We start from the raw sequence: 9,564 nt of genomic DNA, 5'->3' as shown, positions 1-9,564 counted from the left end.
GTTGCATCACATTATCTCACTAACATCGTGCCCACCTGTCGACTTGTATCTACTCTACATCTACACTATTATAAAATACTTAAAATACACTCTTATAAAAAACAAAGTTGGTGATGATGGTGTGCCTGCCATCCTGCAATATAGGCCGTCCGATTTATATCTGACGGATAGGAAAGAAACTATGGCAGTTTTGCAAAAAGGTACCCACACACCTCTCCCCATTTGCAAATAAGGCCTTCCCTCGTTCATCCTTTTCTCTCACAAGATAAACAAGTCATACAAATGCATCTTGATGTTACGTGCAACGCACAGGCATCTTGCTAGTAAGAATGAAAACAAACGACAAAAAAATATTTTTGCGGTGGTGCGAAGTCATGACCGCGGGCACAGCGGACAAGGTGGCCTTGTATTGGTATGCTGAGCCGTCTGTTTTAACACACAGGAGCTGGTGTGGTGATTATACACACACGCACGCATGCACACGAACTCCATCCACGCAACACTCACGCGTACACACGCAGCCACGCACGCACGCAACACTCACATGCACACACGCACGCATGCATGCACACACCAGTACACCACACGACCAACGCACACTCTCACGCTCAAGTGCTCAACCTACACGTGCATGCGCACACATTAGGCCCTGACAGACACATACACAACCAGGTGATTCCCGCGCATGGGTTGGAGCCTTGTCGCGCCTGCGTAAATTTGTGTTTATCTGACCTTTTCCCTATGCGAACTGACAGGTGGGACCCACAAGGAACATGGTCAATTTAACTAGTCAACATGGCGCCACGCAGACTATTTGGCCGGTCAACAGAGTGCAATCCGATGCTGAACTGTGAGCAAGTGACCGGATAATCACCGCAAAACATATATAGTGACCGTAATCAGCTTATTCTGAAGTTCGGTGACCGTACTACGCTTTTCTCTCTGTAGGCCCTCCAAAACTACATCTCTACACGTTCTCGCATGTTACATCTAACAACTATGCAATACAACACTACTACTACACTCTAACACAATAAATCATATGCGTTTTTAGTTTTACTAGATATCGTATTGTTACTTATAATTATTCAGTTTGCATACATTAAAATTGCCTTTGAAATGTATGGCCAATATCATCTACCGCGCGGGAAAAATCCCGCCCTTTCCTGTTTAATCGGGTTTGTATCGATGGATCGTGCGAAACAGCAAAACTATAGTATTATACAGTACAAGTGACAGTTCACTGGGCCGTCATGTCGTCTACTCCTTCATCGTAAGAGTGGAGCGCTCGCTTTCATAAATCTTCTAGTCCCTTTCGCCGACATGTGGGACATCAAGCTACCGGGTCCACGTGCCATACCGGAATACAGTGCAGAGCAGCCGGGGTGAAGCACCCCAGTCATGGTGCCGGCGTAGTAATGAGCAATGAGGCATCAAATCACAAAGCTGCACCTTTCCCGTAGTTAAGTTGGAGGAACGAAGTAATAATGCTAAAAAAGAAGTTGGAGGGACGAAGCAACCATCATTTCACTCGTTGCTGAATCCGCTTCGCCCTCATCTTCTTCAACTTAACCACGTGTTGCTTCTGCCGTTGTTCTGCCTCATGTGGGACGCGGATCAGCTTGGTCGCTTCTCCCTCATCTTCTTCAACTTAACCACGTGTTGCTTCTGCCATTGTTCTGCCTCATGTGGGACGCGGATCAGCTTGGTAAAGCACTGACATGTGGGACCGCATGTTAGCAAACCGCCAGGACAACGTCCTCCGAAAATAAGAAACCTCCCCCGCCATCCGCGCGGCAAAATCACCTCCTTTTTACTAATCTTTGATTCTATAATTTTTTAGATCAATATAATTGAGATTTGTATAGATAGCACACAGGAGAAAAACCAAGTGGTACGGTTAAGGGCATCCACAATGTGTAGCCAAATGTGAAAATAGCTTTCGGCATCGTGGGAACCATTGTGGACGGCGTTGCCAAAGCCAAAAAGATGGAACCGAAGCTCCCTGATTTATTGATTGAAGGAATAGAAAAATGCAACATCTCTCCTCTTTCTCCCATGCTTGGACGCATGTAGGAGTAGTATAGTATAGAGCACATAGTCTACTCCCCTGTCCCTTCTATCACAAATCACAAAGCAGTGAGGCGTCAAATCACAAAGCACGGACGAAGCAACTATCATTTCACTCTACGCTGACTCCGCTTCTCCATTGTCTTCTTCGAGAAACCATCTCACTGCACTAGTACTCCTAGTAGTAGTACTAGTAAAGGACTTCCTGGATGCAAATAAGGCGATTGTCTCGGCTTGCAGGCGGCACTTGCGAATGACTTACCGTGGTCTCCCTCAATGGTGTTCTTCGTCGAACGCACTTCGCCAAACCACAAAAAAAAAGTCGTCGACGTCACCGCAATGGGAAGGAATTCAAATATAGTTACTACCTCCATTTTTTTTGTACACAAGGCTAGTATATCAAAATTACAATTTGCAAAGGGCCACTAACACTAATCGAGGCAAAATTGATGGGGTTAGCAACCAAGGACATTAATATCCCCTGCACGCATGCGGAAGTGAGAAGGTTCGTTTGCACGGCGCTGCATTAATCAAGCGACGAGGAGTGAGATGGTTAGCTCTTTGGTCTTTTGAGAAAACAATACGCATTAATTGACACGTGAAACTAGGATTTGTATCGAAGGAAAACCCCGCCTTTCTTTTTTAACACTAGTACTCCTAGTATGTACTACCTCCGTCCTGATTTATAGGTCCCTTTTATAGTTTGTGCCAAATTTTGACTAAAGATTTAACTAAGAAAATGTTAATGCATGTCAAGAAAAATTATCTCATTGGATTCGTATTTGAACATAGTTTTGAAAAATATAATGTTTGCTGACATGTGTGAACATTTTCTTAGTTTAATCTATGGTCACAATTTGGCACGAAATACAATGGGGACCAGTAAACCCGGACAGAGGTAGTACGTACTTATCCTGTTTGGGTCTAGGCCTTGCATTACCAAACTTCGCCACACATTTTTGCCAAGCTTGCCTAAAGTTTTCAAAATGAGAAGGAGGTACACTTGCGCACGGCTATCGCGGTCGCACCGCACCCTCACACGGTCGCTCCTGCACGCCACGGTCGCACCGCACCCTCACACTTCGCTCCTGCACGCCGCAAACCCAACCAAGGGGACACACCCTCACTGATACTATTGTCGCCTGTGAACAAACCAAACTCAGCCATCCTATCGCTGACACATAATTTTCGTTCATAGAGTATGTTTATCCAACCGGAGTATCCGTACGGCCCGTGCGGTGGTCTGTTGGGGAAGAAGAAGAGGTGAGGAAGAAGGAAAGAAGGGTTAGGAGACGTAGGATATTCATCCAACCGCCTGAAATGGTAGACTCAGGCGACTTGCATAACAAATAGTATGTTTTTACATAGCAAAAGATCCATAATAATAAAAACAACAACATAAATAAAAACTATCACTGCTCGTGGAAAGAGCCGGCCTCGTCGTCTTTGGCTGCTGGCGCAAACCAGCCGTCGCTGCCGACGTGTGTCTCAGCACCGTGGTTGTCCTTGGCCTCCAGCTACTCGTTCAAGCGGAGCGTGCGGGCGCTCTCCACGGATGAGAGCACAGCCCGGTTCAAGTCGAGGACGTCCGGTTCCGCCTGCAGGAGGGCCTCGATGGCAGCGGCATCCGCGCGCTCCACGTCGAGTCGAGCCTCCGTCGCCCGGTTCAAGTCTAGGACTTCCGGTTCCGCCTGCAGGAGGGCGTCGATGAGAGCGGCATCCGCGCGCTCCGCGTCGAGTCGAGCCTCTGCCACCCGGTTCAAGTCCAGGACTTCCAGTTCCGCCGCAGGAGGGCGTCGATGAGAGCGGCATTCGCGCCCTCTGCGTCGAGTCAAGCCTCTTCCGCCCGGTTCATGTCCAGGACGTCTGGTTCCGCCTGCAGGAGGGCCTCGATGGCAGCGGCAACCGCGCGCTCTGCCTCAAGTTGAGCCTTCGCCGCCCGGTTCACATCCACGACATCCGGTTCCGCCTGCAGGAGAGCCTCGATGGCAGCGGCATGCACGCGCTCCACGTCGAGTTGAGCCTCTGCCTCCCGGTCCTCCTTTAGTATCGCCATGTTGAACCGCTAGTCCGCCTGTACCATGGGGGACACAGAAGCCGGCACGAAGTCGACGTCCATCGTCTCATACCCATCGGGGGCCTTCTACGCCGTGCCCTCTGCAGTGAACATTGGATCTGCTTCCTCCTCCTCGTAGCTTGGCTCCAGAGAACTCGGGGATTGGCCCGCCGCAAAGCGAGCTTGGGAAAGGAGGTCTATGGCGCCGACCGCCGGCGCGATTTCTGTGCGGCGCTCCGGCGTCAGCATCTTGTAGTAAGTGATCTTGCGGCGCACCATGGCTTTCCGGAAAACTAGGGGACGCTTGATGCGGGCTAGGGGATCGAAAGGTGGGGGAATGGGCTGGAGATTTGGTGTGGTTTTAGGGCAGTGGCTGGTGTAGGCCGAGCACCGAAGGTTCTGGTGTGAATAGTGGTTCTGGTGACGACCGGTCAATCGGTTTTGACTGTACATCGCTCTTGTCGCGTTCGCGTTGCAGCTCGGCACGCTGGACCCTCCACGTCGCTCACCGAATGGAACGCGCTTCATCTTGCAATTTCGCTCGCTTGTGGGACCGCAGTTGAGAGCAAACCGACGTCCCTCCCCCTACCCAGCCCGCGTCATTTATTATACCACTACTCCCTCCATTTTATGTGGAGTAAATAAAAACAGAGGGAGTATACTACGGATGAGGATCCCCTGACGTGGCCGAACCCATTGAGTAACTGACATGCGGGGCCTAGCAAGCATGGGGTCCACCAGTAAGTGACCGAAAGGGAGGGTAAGGCAGGGATACCTACGTCAGAGGATCCACTTCCACTATACTACTTTGACCAAATGTTAGAGTAATAATATATGACATGCAACTTACACAAATGTTAGAATAATAATATATGACATGCAACTTACACAAAGCATACATGGTCTAATGTGTTTTTCGAGGCTAACTTTGACCAAATGTTAGAGTAATAATATATGACATGCAACTTACACAAAGCATATGGTCAATTTCGTATGTGAAAGGAGTTTCCAATGATATAATTTTCACATTATACATCTCATGTACTCCCTCCGTCTAGGTGTGTAAGTCATCTTACAAAAACCAAATAATCCAAAACACGTAGGCGCGGTGCATTAACTTCTACCTTGTTTCTTGTTTCTTGACATATGTGTTGGAAATATGCCCTAGAGGCAATAATAAAATGGTTATTATTATATTTCTTTGTTCATGATAATTGTCTGTTATTCATGCTATAATTGTGTTATCCAGAAATCATAATACACATGTGAATACATAGACCACAACATGTCCCTAGTGAGCCTCTAGTTGACTAGCTCGTTGATCAATATATAGTCATGGTTTCCTGACTATGGACATTGGATGTCATTGATAAGGGGATCACATCATTAGGAGAATGATGTGATGGACAAGACCCAATCCTAAGCATAGCTCAAAGATCGTGTAGTTCGTTTAGGTAGAGCTTTTCCAAGTGTCAAGTATCATTTCCTTAGACCATGAGATTGTGCAACTCCCGGATACCGTAGGAGTGCTTTGGGTGTGCCAAACGTCACAACGTAACTGGGTGACTATAAAGGTGCACTACGGGTATCTCCGAAAGTGTCTGTTGAGTTGGCACGAATCGAGACTGGGATTTGTCACTCCGTATGACAGAGAGGTATCTCTAGGCCCACTCGGTAATGCATCATCATAATGAGCTCAATGTGACCAAGTGTCTGGTCACGGAATCATGCATTACGGTATGAGTAAAGTGCATTATGGGATACCGACGATCGAATCTCGGGCAAGTAACGTACCGATTGACAAAGGGAATTGTATACGGGGTTGATTGAATCCTCGGCATTGTGGTTCATCCAATGAGATCATCGAGGAGCATGCGGGAGCCAACATGGGTATCCAGATCCCGCTGCTGGTTATTGACCGGAGAGGTGTCTCGGTCATGTCTGCATGTCTCCTGAACCCGTAGGGTCTACACACTTAAGGTTCGGTGACGCTAGGGTTGTAGAGATATGAGTATGCAGTAATCTGAAAGTTGTTCAGAGTCCCGGATGAGATCCCGGACGTCACGAGGAGTTCCGAAATGGTCCGGAGATAAAGAATTATATATAGGAAGTCAAGTTTCGGCCATCGGGAAAGTTTCGGGGTCACCGGTATTGTACCGGGACCACCGGAAGGGTCCCGGGGGTCCACCGGGTGGGGACACCTATCCCGGAGGGGCCCATGGGCTAAGGTGGGAGGGGAACCAGCCCCTGGTGGGCTGGTGCGCCCCCCCTTGGGCCCCCTTGCACCTAGGGTTCGAAACCCTAGGGTGGGGGCGCCTCTACTTGGCTTGGGGGGCAAGCCACCCCCTTGGCCGCTGCCCCCCTTGGAGATTGGATCTCCTAGGGCCGGCGCCCCCCTAGGGGCCCTATATAAAGAAGGGGGGAGGGCAGCCGCACCCATGCTCTTGGCGCCTCCCTCTCCCCCTGCTACACCTCTCCCTCTCGAAGAAGCTTGGCGAAGCCCTGCCGAGATCGCTGCTGCATCCACCACCACGCCGTCGTGCTGCTGGATCTTCATCAACCTCTCCTTCCCGTTGCTGAATCAAGAAGGAGGAGACGTCTTCCTCAACCGTACGTGTGTTGAACGCGGAGGTGATGTCCGTTCAGCACTGGGATCATCGGTGATTTGGATCACGACTAGTACGACTCCCTCAACCCCGTTCTCTTGAACGCTTCTTCTCGCGATCTACAAGGGTATGTAGATGCACTCCTCTCTCTCATTGCTAGATGAACTCATAGATTGATCTTGGTGAAAGCGTAGAAATTTTTTTATTTTCTGCAACGTTCCCCATCAGTGGCATCATGAGCTAGGTCTATGCGTAGTTCTCTTTGCACGAGTAGAACACAATTTGTTGTGGGCGTAGATGTTGTCAACTTTCTTGCCACTACTAGTCTTATTTTGCTTCAGCGGTATCGTGGGATGAAGCGGCCCGGACCGACCTTACACGTACGCTTACGTGAGACAGGTTCCACCGACTAACATGCACTAGTTGCATAAGGAGGCTGTCTCTCCCACTTTACTTGGAGCGGATTCGATGAAAAGGGTCGTTATGAAGGGTAAATAGAAGTTGGCATATCATGTTATAGCTTTTACGTAGGTAAGAAAACATTCTTGCTAGAACCCTATTGCAGCCACGTAAAAACATGCAACAACAATTAGAGGACGTCTAACTTGTTTTTGCAGCATGTGCCTTGTGATGTGATATGGCCAAAAGTTGTGATGAATGATATATATGTGATGTATGAGATCATGTTCTCATAATAGGAATCACGACTTGCATGTCGATGAGTATGACAACCGGCAGGAGCCATAGGAGTTGTCTTAATTATTGTATGACATGTGTGTCAATGATTCAACGCCATGTAATTACTTTACTTTATTGCTAAACCGTTAGCCACAGTAGTAGAAGTAATAGTTGGCGAGCAACTCCATGGAGACACGATGATGGAGATCGTGATGATGGAGATCATGGTGTCATGCCGGTGACGAAGATGGTCATGGAGCCCCGAAGATGGAGATAAAGGAGCTATATGATATTGGCCATATCATGTCACTATTTGATTGCATGTGATGTTTATCATGTTTTTGCATCTTGTTTACTTAGAACGACGATAGTAAATATGATGATCCCTCATAATAATTTCAAGAAAGTGTTCCCCCTAACTATGCGATGTTGCGAAAGTTCATTGTTTCGAAGCACCACGTGATAATCGGGTGTGATAGATTCTAACGTTCACATACAACGGGTGTAAGACAGATTTACACATGCATAAACACTTAGGTTAACTTGACGAGCCTAGCATGTACAGACATGGCCTCGAAACACAAGATATCGAAAGGTTGAAACATGAGTCGTATGGAAGATACGATCAACATGGAGATGTTCACCGATGATGACTAGTCCATCTCACGTGGTGATCGGACACGGCCTAGTCGACTCGGATCATGTATCACTTAGATGACTAGAGGGATGTCTAATCTGAGTGGGAGTTCATTAAATAATTTGATTAGATGAACTTAATTATCATGAACTTAGTCTAAAAACCTTTGCAAAATGTCTTGTAGATCAAATGGACAACGCTCATGTCCACCTCAACTTCAACGCGTTCCTAGAGAAAACCAAGCTGAAAGATGATGGCAGCAACTATACGGACTGGGTCCGGAACCTGAGGATGATCCTCATAGCTGCAAAGAAAGATTATGTCTTAGAATCACCGCTAGGTGAAGCACCCAGCCTAGAGAACCAAGACGTTATGAACGCTTGGCAGTCTCGTGCTGATGATTACTCCCTCGTTCAGTGCGGCAATGCTTTACAGCTTAGAACCGGGGCTCCAAAAGCGTTTTGAGCAACATGGAGCATATGAGATGTTCGAAGAGCTGAAAATGGTTTTCCAAGCTCATGCCCGGGTCGAGAGATATGAAGTCTCTAACAAGTTCTTCAGTTGTAAGATGGAGGAAAATAGTTCTGTCAGTGAGCACATACTCAAAATGTCTGGGTTGCACAACCGCTTGACTCAGCTGGGAGTTAATCTCCCGGATGACGCGGTCATTGACAGAATCCTTCAGTCGCTTCCACCGAGCTACAAGACCTTTGTGATGAACTTCAATATGCAAGGGATGGAAAGGACCATTCCTGAGGTATATTCAATGCTGAAATCAGTGGAGGTAGAGATCAAAAAGGAACATCAAGTGTTGATGGTGAATAAAACCACTAAGTTCAAGAAAGGCAAGGGTAAGAAGAACTTCAAGAAGGACATCAAGGGAGTTGTCGCGCCCGGTAAGCCAGTTGCCGGGAAGAAGTCAAAGAATGGACCCAAGCCTGAAACTGAGTGCTTTTATTGCAAGGGAAGCGGACACTGGAAGCGGAACTGCCCCAAATACTTAGCGGACAAGAAGGCCGGCAACACCAAAGGTATATGTGATATACATGTAATTGATGTGTTCCTTACCAGTACTCGTAGTAGCTCCTGGGTATTTGATACCGGTGCGGTTGCTCATATTTGTAACTCAAAGCAGGAGCTGTGGAATAAGAGGAGACTGGCGAAGGACGAGGTGACGATGCGCGTCGGGAATGGTTCCAAGGTCGATGTGATCGCCGTCGGCACGCTACTTCTACATTTACCTACGGGATTAGTTTTAAACCTCAATAATTGTTATTTAGTACCATCTTTGAGCATGAACATTGTATCTGGATCTCGTTTAATACGAGATGGCTACTCATTTAAATCCGAGAATAATGGTTGTTCTATTTGCCCCGATGGTCAATGGTTTATTCTTAATGAATCTCGAATGTGATGTTACACATATTCATAGTGTGAATACCAAAAGATGTAAAGTTGATAACGATAGTCCCACATACTTGTGGCACTGCCGCCTTGGTCACATTGGTGTCCAGCGC

The sequence above is a fragment of the Triticum aestivum genome, chromosome 7B, assembly GCF_018294505.1.
Source record: "Triticum aestivum cultivar Chinese Spring chromosome 7B, IWGSC CS RefSeq v2.1, whole genome shotgun sequence".
NCBI classification, from domain to species: domain Eukaryota; kingdom Viridiplantae; phylum Streptophyta; class Magnoliopsida; order Poales; family Poaceae; genus Triticum; species Triticum aestivum.
This window is presented reverse-complemented; position numbering follows the sequence as displayed.